The sequence below is a fragment of the Podarcis vaucheri genome, assembly GCF_965113315.1.
Source record: "Podarcis vaucheri genome assembly, chromosome: 10".
Lineage (NCBI taxonomy): Eukaryota > Metazoa > Chordata > Lepidosauria > Squamata > Lacertidae > Podarcis > Podarcis vaucheri.
Window position 1 is genome coordinate 45,884,102 of NC_138748.1, and position 11,262 is coordinate 45,895,363.

The window sequence follows — 11,262 nt, forward strand, 5'->3', positions numbered from 1 at the left end:
ACAGACCCGTCCCATATGTGGGGCAGTGTGGTGTAATAGTTAGCGATAAGAAGTGGGGAGACAGCAGCTCAGATCCCTGCTCAAACCATGAAGCTCACTCAGACAGCCATTATCATTCAGCCTCACCTACTTCACAGGGCTGTCATGAGGATAAGACTATTGGGTCGTGTAGCTCAGCTGGTTACAGTGAGGTGCTGACAACGCCAAGGTTGCAGGTTCGATCCCCATATGGGACAGCTGCATATTCCTGTATTGCAGGGGATTGGACTGGATGATCCTCAGGGTCCCTTCCAGCTCTACAATTCTGAAAGCCTCATTTTAAAATTATACAAGACAAGTCAGACATGTAATAAATCTGTGGAGTGCTCTTGCTCAGCATACTCTGTTCCAGAGGAAGCCAATACCCTCTACAGAGGTTGTTGAACTACAACTCCCATCAGATCTAACTGGCCATATTAACCAAGAGATGTCGAACTCCACAACATCTGGAGAGCACAACTTCAGTTATGTCTGCCCTGTTCCATTCCTCTCCCCACCCTACTTGTCGATTTTACACACACATCTAGCAAACAGTTACATCAGCATTCTAGGGCCATTGAGCTTGCTGAATTCTCATTGGGATTTTTCTTGGGGGGGGGGTTCAATTTTTTTGGTACTTTTGCAAGCTTCATGGTTTTTCTGAGCCAGCAGCTACTGCTCTCTTATGTTGGGGCGGTGACATTTTAGCTATATTAGCAAGGGTACTCATAGTCTGAACATTAGCATGAGAAAGAATAGCATTTAGCATGCAGTAAGATTATCACATTCACCCCTTCACCAGGTGGGTTAGGTAAGCAACTTTAATTTGACAGACACTGGAAATGGAAAGGGCCAAGTTCATGCAGACGGGACAACTTGGGGGAGGGAGAAGAGGACAAACAGAAACACATGCTTGGTCACCAGATTAATTTCAACAGTGAGGCATCAATCAATGGGTGTTTCCATAAGCATTATGTCTGGATTAATAACCATTGGCACCTACCCTTGCTTTTAATCTATTCGTGCTCATGAGAACATAAGGAAAGATGAATAAAATGAGGTTACTTGAACCAAGCATGAAACAAAATTTCCTTTGCAATTTCGCAACTTTAAAATAAATGTAGGCCTAATTTGTTTCCCACCACCAACAGGATATTTCTTCAGAGTTTCGACACATACTATTTCTGTGTACTGGATTTTATGAGCCACCACAGTAATTTTATTTCTTTGAAAGAGGTTGCTGTGCTCTTCTTTTAAGAAATAATCCACCCATATCAAACACCACTGTGGGAAGCAAAAGGCTGTGAAGAACAGACCAAACCACCATACAATTATCACGTGCACACCTCACAAAGCACCATATCTAGTCTGGCTAAACAATCAAAAGACCATTTTAGTATTAATCAGAACTACCATAATATTTTTGGTTAAAGCCAGTTAAAATGAATTTATCCTACTGCCAGTGGCGTAGCGTGGCTTGTCAGCAGCCGGGGCAAGGCAAGTAATTTGCGCCCCCTAACCCGTGGATTTGCGCCCCCTAACCCTAACGCCCAGATGTTGCGCCCGGTGCGGCCGGCCCCCCCTGCACCCCCCACGCTACGCCACTGCCTACTGCAGAAGACAAACTCTCACAATTAACACATGCTCTCCAAAGCTTCTTCACTTCTCAGCCTTGCAGGACTTCAAATTTCTTTTTTTGGCCCCCATTTGCAACGCCTCTGCAGCAATAAAACCAGGTTTTATCATATCACCTGGGGAAGCCACAAACACCTGACAATCCACTTTCTGCCTTTAAACGAGAGTGGGGCGGGGGCGTGTTAGGTAGTTTCACGCGTGTTTATCAAAATTCGGAAGATACTACTAAAATACTTCCGTGTTGCTTCCCCCAGTTAAGTTTATCAATATGCTCGCAACTTATCAATAAAACATACCGACAGAAAACAGCAGAAACGCGCGCACCCTTCAAAATGCAATCCTAGATATATATACACACGCGACTACAGCTGGAGCCCTTCCGCCGCTGTCTTCTCTCGCTCTCTCTTTTTTTTTAACAATGAATACAAACGGGGAGGTGGACCGAGAATACAAGCACCGGCCCCTTTCCCATTGGCTGAACGAATCACCTTCATTTGAATACTACGTTTTAAGTGGCTGTTTGGGAGAGGGGGGTGGGCTAATTCGGTAGCGAATCAAAACCGCCGGAATGCTGATCAGTGCTTGGAACTTTCGGAGTCGAAACTTTTGTTTTGTTGCGTTGTTTTTATACATAATTAGCTCGGCGCCTCTTCATGTTTTGCGAGCCACGTTGCAGCGGCGCTGGGGATGTGATCGATTTCTCCCTCCCTCCGTCCCTCCCTCCCTTTGCAGCGTGAGCTCGCTTGGCCTTCGTGCCAAACCAGCGTCTCGCTGATGCTCCGAGTATTTTAAGTAATGGGAAAGGAAACGTGGAATCTACGCAAACGCAGCCACATGTGTTTTTGAGTCCCTGCGGAGTTCTCTGCCTCTGCTTTCGCCGTCACGGAAGCCTCTGCCTCGCTCTCTCGGCTTAGCACTCTTCAAAGGGTGGGCGCAATGTGTTTTGCAGGTTGTTCAGGGAGCAGCAGCAAATGACGCCGCCTCTCCAGCCCCGCCCCCAACAAGGTGCATCTTAGTACCTTGGGGCAGTTAATTTATTTTGGCACCTTAAGCAGAAAAACAAAAATCCCATAAACACCTCTTCGCTTACCTGGCAGTAAAAACAAACGTCAAATTAAATAGCTAAACCATTTGCTGACCTTTCCCTGACACTCAAAATCAGCTGCCTTAGGCAACCGCCTCACTGCTTAATAATGGAAGGGCCAGCCATGATTATTCGTCTCCCCTGAATGCCTCCTTCCATCTTGCTCAGGCATCTAGTTCATGATCATCATGATCATCATCATTGCAAGAATGCTGTCCTCAGTCATTTTACATATTACCGTCTGGGGAGCTTATTTTAAAACAGCAGTCCTAAAAATGCCACAAGGCTCTGGATTGTGTTTGCTGCTGTTGAGTGCACTATGATTGGAACACAGGAAGAAGTGTTATGCCTGGTGGTCAAACCACTGGTTCACCTAAGCTCAAGTATTGCCTCGGGGACTTGGGGTCCTCCTGATGTTGCCAGATTACAACTCTCATCATCCCAGACCATTGACCATGCTGGCTGGGGCTGATGGGATTTGGAGTCCAACTGTATCTGGAGGGCCACAGGTTTCCCATCCCAGTTCTAGCCTGACTGACAGCAGGTACAAGGGTTCAGATAATATTATTTCCCAGCCTTATCTGAAAATGGTGGATCTAGCAACTGAGAACATTCATATGCAAAGCATGTGAACTTCCCCTGCCTCTATGAGTTACCTGTGCATTGGTGTAGTTTTGACTCTGGACTAGGGTTTGTAAAACTCTGTATCCTGAAGAAGCTTATTGGGGATTTATTAAGAAGATGATCATCAGTATGGAGGACTAGATTTCCTTAATGGCTGCTGGCCAACTGCAGCTGATGTTCCCTTCAAAGGTGCAGCAGCAAGGGTGGCTGTGGTCCAAGGTGCCCTCTGAGTTCAAGACGGGTGACAATAAGGCCCAAGAGACCCAGCTTCTCATGCCCCATGCAAACTGAGTATGCACACAAGAACACACATCAGAATTTGGTGCAGCTTTGGTTTTGCAGCAGACAGTCCAATCTGGAAATGAATCCCCAGAAGGTAGAGTTTCAAAGCCGCTGTCCTTATGTACAGACCAAGTAAGCTCTACAGCATAGAACTGAGACTATAAGGTTATATCCAAGGATAGTCATGCTCAGAACAGACCCATTGAAGTTCTATGCACAGCCAGGCTCAAAGGCTAACCTGTTCCTGTCCAGACCTGCAAAAACTTCCATTACCTGTGCCACACACCTATGTAGTAAAAGGCTGGGTGCAAACCAACTCAAACTACATCTGTCTCCCTTTGTTCCATTCATTTCCATTTCTCCTTGTTGCACCCAGTTGTTGTTTTGGCCTAGTGCAGTCTAATCCCAGCTTCACTTGTGGAAATGGTGCACCTGTCATTTCTAAACACACCATTCGAGGGGGAAAAGGGGTCAACAGAAGGCCCAGATTAGCCTTTCAAAATAGCAAATTACTAGCCCAATCAGAGCAGATGAGTGGAACAAACTGGGGCCTGCACCTGCGTGAGAGACTAAACAAAGTCACATTTGCAAAGGGAGGCCAGCACTTCCAGCCGCAGCCCCACATTCCTGCTCTCTCCAAGCTACTCTCTAAGGATGCTCAGAGGTATTTCTCACTAGCTTTCAAGCTGCAGCATTGGGCACCACATACTAGAAGCAGTTTCTGAGATCTTGGTCACAGGCAGAAGATGTGAGTGTGGGTACCCTCAGTCCTGGGGGCCAAATCCTGCCCTCTGGTCCTCTCTGTCTGGCCCTTGCAACTCTTCCAAAACCACATCTGCTTTCACATATCCCCAAGTGTTGGGGTTTTTTTTGGCCTGATTGGAATGTGACCTTCAACTCTGATAAACCCCTCTTGCTTGTCTGGACGGAGGATAGAGAAGGGTGTGTGAGTGTGCACAGAATATAGCCTACTGTACAGAAGTAATAATAACAACAATAGCTTTCATTGCTTGACCTGTTTCTGCCTCTGGCCTCACCCACCACTGGCACGTGGCTTCCTGGAGGTTGCCCAGAAAGGAATACAATCTTCTTATTGAAAAAAAATCTCCACAATTCTATTACATTGATAATGTGTTTGGTATGGACCAGGCTGCCTGTGAGATGGTGTTGAACTTCAAGCATGATCAGGGATGATAGGAGTTATGGTCCAATGACCTCTGGTGAGCACCCTGTTGGCTACTCTGCGTGTGGACTATCTGCATAGAGTTGGAATATGAGCTCCTGGCATCCCCTTCCCAGGGCGGAGAACCTGTAGTCACCCTTCAGGTGTTATGGGGCTCCAAGTCCCATCATCATCCCCACTCAGCATGGGCAATCAATGATCAGGGAGAATGGGAATTGTATAGAATCATAGAATTGTAGAGTTGGAAGGGACCTCAAAGGTCATCGAGTCCAACTCCCTACAATGCAGGAATCTCATCTAAAGCATCCATGACAGATGGCCATCCAACCTCTGCTTAAAAACCTCCAAGGAAGGAGAATTTGCCACCTTCCGAGGGAGACCATTGTAGCAATACCCAAAGGGACAAGCTTTCATGAATACTTGCATGGGCTGCATCCACTGAAATCCACCTTTTCAATTTTCATAAAATCTGGGGTCCCTGCAAGCATGTCTGGAGCCTCCCTTCTCTGTCGCTCAGTCTACCTGCCCCCCAAGGTGGGACGACAGCCTCATGGAAGCTTTGGCTTTGATACCCTTGGCCACGTTGTTCTCACTCTCCGCAGGGGGAAACTCACTAGAGCAAAGCCTGCGCATCTCTTCATTAGACCACCCAGCCACTGAAAGCTGCTCTTCCACCCATCAAGAGGAAAGCTAATTCATTGCATATTCAAGCACATTTCTAATTGTGGGTAATTCCCAGATGGAAGCAGCCGACTGCAGACAGGCCTTGCAATCCTATGGTGCGGCTAAGCTGGCAACTGCTACACAATAGGCAATGATGACGTTGCTAGCTGGGGTCCTGCACGCCCGCATCACTCTGACACACTGCAGCACAGACAGAGGGGCAGGGGGAAAGTGCAACCCCTGGGACTGCCAGAGGAAGAGGCACCCCTCCTCCTGTCCCCAAGACCACCAAAGGCTTCAGGTCCAATACGAAGAGTGAAAACACAGTATGCATCTTTGGACATGGAGATATTGGTCTAGTTGTGAGTAAGGGGTCTACTCATGAGTAAGCAATCCCTGATACTCCTCTACTGCTAGCAGCTGTGGTTAGGGTGTGGTTTAGGAGGCCAGAGTATAAGCCTTCTTTGCAGGATCAGGCCCATGATCCATCTAGTCCAGGGGTAGGCAACCTAAGGCCCAGGGGCCAAATGCGGCCCAATCGCCTTCTAAATCCAGCCCACAGAGAGTCCGGGAATCAGCGTGTTTTTACATGAGTAGAAATGTGTCCTTTTCTTTAAAATGCAACTCTGGGTTATTTGTGGGGCATAGGAATTCGTTTATTCCCTCCCCCCAAATATAGCACAGCCCCCCACAAGGTCTGAGGGACAGTGGACTGGCCCAAATGTGAAAAAGGTTGCTGACCCCTGATCTAGTCCAGCATCCTGTTCTGGACAGTGGCCAACTAGATGTCTGTAGGGCATGCTATGTTCATGGCAGTTTGGCTGCCTGTATACTCATCTCACTCCTTGGGGGCTTCATAAGAGGGAGTGCAGGAGACACATCTTTTTCCATAACCTCCTTCCACTATTTAACTTCTGGTGGAGAACTGCAATGAGCTCTGGATTAGCTAGAATCCAATTCTCCAGTGAGGTGGGAATAAGACTGACATCTTCAGTTCCCCATCAACTACAGCGGGTGCCTATTCAGCTCAGGAATTATTTTGCTAGTGTAATTTCACATACAAGAGAGCAGCAGACTTTGGGCTCTCAAATATCAGCAGTGCCCTGCGAAACGCTAACATTTGGTACTCCCCCCTTCTACAACATCACTGCAGTGCCCAGTGCAGCTGAACTGGCCATGCTACCCTAAAACTGCCTCTGGAGGGACCCAGTCATGTAGAAGACCGGGATCTGAACTGAGGGTGCTCACCATGCTCTTAACTTTGCCCCCGCCTCTCTGCACCATTATAATATGAGGGGCATTTAGAACAGTAGAGCCACGATATTGTCCAAAATTCACTAGGCTTTTGGCTAGGTCATCTAGCTTGAAGGAGTGATGTCATCTTCTGACCACTCATGTAACCCTGATACTGCTTTGTACTGTTGCCCTGTTTTGTTTTTATTGTTTGGAATAAAAATGATATTTTATATAAGAACTTCATTAGGCTGGCACGAGGAATCGAGTGAATAGCTCTCTTATCTTCATCCAGCTGCTGCAATTCAGGGCTAGGACTGCTTTCCCCCCCGCAAACACTGGCATTTGACAGAAATTCTTTTAAGAATCGACATTTGAAATTTTCACCCCAATCTTGTATGATTTCAGCAGAGGCAATGGCAAGCTAATGCCCTCCGGTTTCAGAGGATTATACACGGTTAAATAAAACAGTGAAAAAATAGGAGCACTGAGCTGTGGAATGCGACAGAACCAGACCATTACGAGTTACTCAGAAGTAGGGCAAACCCATTGATATTTCTTCATTTACCACCAAAACATCAGGCCTTTTTCCAACTCAATTTCCATTCTCTTTGCTAGTTAACAACTTTGGGGTACAGCAAACACTTCAGAGGCTGTCCAAGAGCCAAACACTGCTGCTTAGCAGCAGCCAATAGCCAATAAGAAAAATATAAAAGACATCATTTACACCCCCCTATTAAAAGAAATAAACAGAGCAAGGGTTCTATAGCAACCTAGGAAGCAGAAGATGTAACGAAAAAGCAGAAATACTTCTGATTGTCACAAAAATGGTGCTTTTTTGCATTTATCCATGCACCAGGAGTGGCCTAAATATTTAATCCTATGAGCTGCATACCAAAAATCCTCATATGATCGGGAGTCACAAGACACACACACAACTATGCCTCTTCACAGTCAGATGCAGTAATGCTTCTTAACACCAGTTGCTGGAAACCCCAGGAGGAGAGAGGGCTGTTGCGCTTGGATTCTGCTTGCAACTTTCTCACTGGCATCTGATTGGCCACTGTGAGAACAGGATGCAGGAGTAGATGGACCACTGGTCTGATGCAACAGGCTCTTCTTATGTTCTCTCCTCTTCCCATCCCCACACTTATCCAAGAATCCCAAATATCTCACCAAAGAAGACGAAAAACAAGCTGCTTTAACAGTCAGACATTCCTACAGGCCTCCTGTGAGGGGCATTTTGGATACTTATGCTTGCTGTTTACAAATGTCTACGTACTATATCTTGCTTACATGAGTAAATTACTCCCCCAGTTCCTTGGCGCACTGATTGTTACTTCTACAATACAACTCATCATTAAAAATGGCACAAGACCAAATGGCACAGATTAAGACAATCCAGCATGAACATGAAGGCTAGGTCTCTCGACTGATGTCAAAAAGATATGAAACTTGGGGCAAGAATCCTGCACAAGGTATTCCATATACAGGCTGTCCCAACTGATAAGCCTCTCTGATCTATTAAGAAGTGGTGCCTGAGTTTGCTTTTTTCCTCCTCCTTCTCATCTCCTTTTCCTTTTATGTTGGACCTTTTAAGCCCAAGCGCAGGTATTTGTCTTGTGTTTAACTTATTTGAAAGCCACGCCAAGAGACTTTTTTGTCCAAAGAGGGGTGGTGGTGCGTGCTTTAAAATAAGTAAATTATAACCACAGAAGGCAGGAAGACTTAGTTGATGAATGTAAGGTTCACACAGTCTCATATGGGAGAAGACTGTCCTTACATACCTGAGTGTCTCAGGTTTTAAAATGTGCAAAACCAGCACTTTTGAATTGTGTGTAGAAACAGAACAGCACCCACTGCAGCAATTTAAAAACATGTTTCTTGAAGCCCTTTCCAGTTAGTGGCCAAGCAGCTGCATTTGAACTAAGCAAATCAAATAATTGTGGAGTTGGAAGGGACCCTGAGTGTCATGTAGCCCAATCACCTGCAATGCAGGAATCTGAAGTCTCTGGACAGTCAAAGGCAGCTTTGTGTTTAATATATTGCAACCGTCTAATCTTGACGTTTTCATCCCCCAAAAAGTTTTTGATTTGAGTTTCCATTGAAATGAGGCTGTATTTTAATGTTGTGTTTTAATATTGTTTTTACGTTGCATTCCAATCAATTTTATATTGGGTGTTAGCTGCCCTGAGCCTGGTCTTGGCTGGGGAGGGTGGGATATAAATAAAATTTATTATTATTATTATTATCAATAGGTTGCCAGAACACAGATAAGTGTAGTCAACCTTTCTATCTACATCTCATCCCACACTTGGGGCTCCAATGACAATGCCAGGTCTATCAGTGGACCAAGAATGAACGCAATTCTTTAGAAGTGCTATTCCCACTAGAACAGGTTAAATATCGCCTCACCATTATGGGGGGGGGGAAGGTTCATACAGAAGTCAGTCAGTGGGCAATGCAATGTTGCTGGCCCTTTCTAGCCCTTGCTCAATTAAAAAAACCACACGTCCCTTGTGAAAACTACTGCTGCAAATCTGGCTTCTATGATTTCAAAACATGCACACTATATAAGCAATGAATTATCCTGCAATATTTAGACAGGCCTGTGAGGGTTGTCTTCAGCACATCCTTCTCTACGCACCATTATTTTTAAAAAATTGGTGCCTCCTCCAATTGAGAAACAGTGCTAATGAATACCAGCTACCACGTAGACTCGTAGTATCCAAAAAGCAAAGCAGAGCCTGATTTTTAACATGTTCACTGAACAGCTGTTTTGAGAATAACCTCCAAGGCAGTTCTACAAGTTCAAAGGGGGAGACCCCAGTCAGTGCTGCTGCTACTCCACAAGAGGCAGACAACAGACGTCTGAGGGGCTCTGTCTGTATTGGTGGAGTGGACATACTGAAGCAAATGCCAGGTCACGACACATGAAATTCCAGCCTTTAGTAGCTGAAGAGATTACTTTCCTCCTAACACCACCCAGCTCCAGATAAGCAAGAAGCACAGTCCAGGATCTGAAGAACTATGCTACAAGATCTACAGACAGAAAAACATGGGCCTCGTGTTTTCCAGAAATCCTCCACCCCCGTCAATGCATAGATATTCCATTTTTGAAATTCAGGGGAGATTCTGTAACATTTTACATAACAGCACAGGGCCCGTTGTTAGGGAAAAAAAGACTAAGAAAGGCAGTGTGGCGCTGCAGTTTTGAGTGCTGGATTAGGACCTGGCCGACCAGGTATAGACTCCCCATTTAGCTATGAGGCTCACAGCGTGACTTTGGGCTAGTCAGTTTCTAAGCCTAACCACAGGGTTGTTGCGAGGGTAAAATGGGGAGGGGGATAAGATGTGTGTACACCATCTGGAGCTCCTTGGAGAAATGCTAAGATATAAATGTAGTGGTAGTAGTAATAGTAATAACAGCAGCAGCTGGAATACCCAAACTTACCCTCTTTGCCCTCCCCAGCACTTTCCTTTTGCTGCTACTGCTAGCTTCCTTTGGCTACCCCATTGATAAGACCCCTAGCCCCCTTGGCACTGCATTTAAGACAAGTTAAATAGCCACCTGTCATGGATACTTTAGTTGGAATTTCTGAATTGCAGGGGGTTGGACTAGAAGACCCTTGGGGTCCCTTCAAACTCTATGTTTCTAGGACTCTAAGTTTCTGGTCATTTGGAGGACAGCAGGACTAGCTTTTTGTTGCATGGGTTAGCTTTAGTGGGTGTGAGTGTCTGTGCACGCTAAGTTTGATTTTGCTCTGCATTTACATATTAAGTCTAGATTTACAGTGGTACCTCGGGTTACATACACTTCAGGTTCCAGACTCCGCTAACCCAGAAATAGTACCTCCAGTTAAGAACTTTGCTTCAGGATGAGAACAGAAATCATGCTCCGGCAGCACGGCGGCAGCAGGAGGCCCCATTAGCTAAAGCAGTGCTTCAGGTTAAGAACAGACCTCCGGAACGAATTAAGTACTTAACTGTATTTCTTTAATAAATCCTATTTGAATTTATTAAGATGTTCTGTAATAATTTTCCCCCTCCAAATGTCTTGTATTTTGACCGTCACTGTGGTTTTATTAATTAAGCAAGATTTATATACCACTTAATCAAAAATATCTATCTCAGTGGTTTGCATGATGCTAATGCTGTGAGTGGCTTTGGGCATTGTGGGAAATGACACCAAAAATATCTTTGAAAAATCCCATCAGGTAAATGCAAACCCAGGGATGCAACTAAGCTAAAGTAGCTCTTGGATCCTGGCCATGCTATTTGTTTGGATGGAGCAACAGCCTTTGATCTGGGAGACCTGCCTTCCATCCCCTTCTCTGGTCTGGACTCGCTGTCTGTGACCACAAGGAAGTAACTGTGTGTGTTTTCACATCTAAAATGAGAATAGCACAAATCTTTTATGAGGGTAAAGCAGAGAGTTACAAAGCCCTTTGTCGCAGATGCTCTATAAATAATAGTAGCTAGCAGATTCTCCTACAATCCAAGTGTCAGAAGAGTTCGTGAGAAATAAAGGCATACAAAG

The 11,262-nt window shown here is 45.4% G+C and overlaps 1 protein-coding gene across 2 annotated transcripts in view; it reads right to left on the minus strand.

Moving 5' to 3' along the window:
* The window catches only part of TRIOBP (TRIO and F-actin binding protein), a 60,665-nt gene extending 58,616 nt beyond the window's left edge, over nucleotides 1-2,049 (minus strand). Inside the window, exon 1 of one of the 2 annotated variants that reach the window (XM_082240924.1) lies at nucleotides 2,012-2,049. The gene's annotated coding sequence lies outside the window, so the exon portion shown is untranslated. Of the gene's footprint in view, nucleotides 1-1,949 lie in introns of both variants that reach the window. The other variant, XM_082240923.1, reaches the window with a different exon arrangement.
* Nucleotides 2,050-11,262: the final 9,213 nt, after the last annotated feature.